The sequence below is a fragment of the Mandrillus leucophaeus genome, unplaced genomic scaffold, assembly GCF_000951045.1.
Source record: "Mandrillus leucophaeus isolate KB7577 unplaced genomic scaffold, Mleu.le_1.0 Scaffold409, whole genome shotgun sequence".
Taxonomy (NCBI): domain Eukaryota; kingdom Metazoa; phylum Chordata; class Mammalia; order Primates; family Cercopithecidae; genus Mandrillus; species Mandrillus leucophaeus.
In genome coordinates, this window is record NW_012104354.1 from 1,838,253 (window position 1) to 1,839,154 (window position 902).

A 902-nucleotide genomic window follows, 5' to 3' on the forward strand; every position below is an offset into this window, starting at 1 on the left:
CGTCTTTGCATGTGAGATGGGTCTCCTGAATACAGCACACTGATGGGTCTTGACTCTTTATCCAATTTGCCAGTCTGTGTCATTTAATGGGGGCAATTAGCCCATTTACATTTAAGGTTAATATTGTTATGTGTGAATTTGATCCTGTAGTTATGATGTTCTCTGGTTATTTTGTCCGTTAATTGATGCAGTTTCTTCGTAGCATCAATGATCTTTACAATTTGGCATGTTTTTGCAGTGGCTGGTACTGGTTGTTTCCATGTTTAGTGCTTCCTTCAGGAGCTCTTGTAAGCCAGTCCTGGTTGTGACAAAATCTCTCAGCATTTACTTGTCTGTAAAGGATTTTATTTCTCCTTCACTTATGAAGCTTAGTTTGGCTGGATATGAAATCCTGGGTTGAAAATTCTTTTCTTTAAGAATGTTGAATATTGACTCCCACTCTCTTCTGGCTTGTAAGGTTTCTGCTGAGAGATCTGCTGTTAGTCTGATGGGCTTCCCTTTGTGGGTAACTTGACCCTTCTCTCTGGCTGCCCTTAACACCTTTTCCTTCATTTTAACCTCTGTAAATCTGATAATTTCATGTCTTGGGATTGCTCTTTTCGAGGAGTATCTTTGTGGTGTTCTCTGTATTTACTGAATTTGAGTGTTGGCCTGCCTTGCTATGTTGGGGAAGTTCTCCTGGATAATATCCTGAAGAGTGTTTTCCAACGTGATTCCAGTCTCCCTATCACTTTCAGGTACACCAATCAAATGTAGATTTGATCATTTCACATAGTCCCATATTTCTCGGAGACTTTATTCATTTCTTTTTACTCTTTTTTCTCTAACACTGTTTTCTTGTTTAATTTCATTAATTTGATCTTCAATCACTGATACCCTTTCTTCCACTTGATAGAATCGGC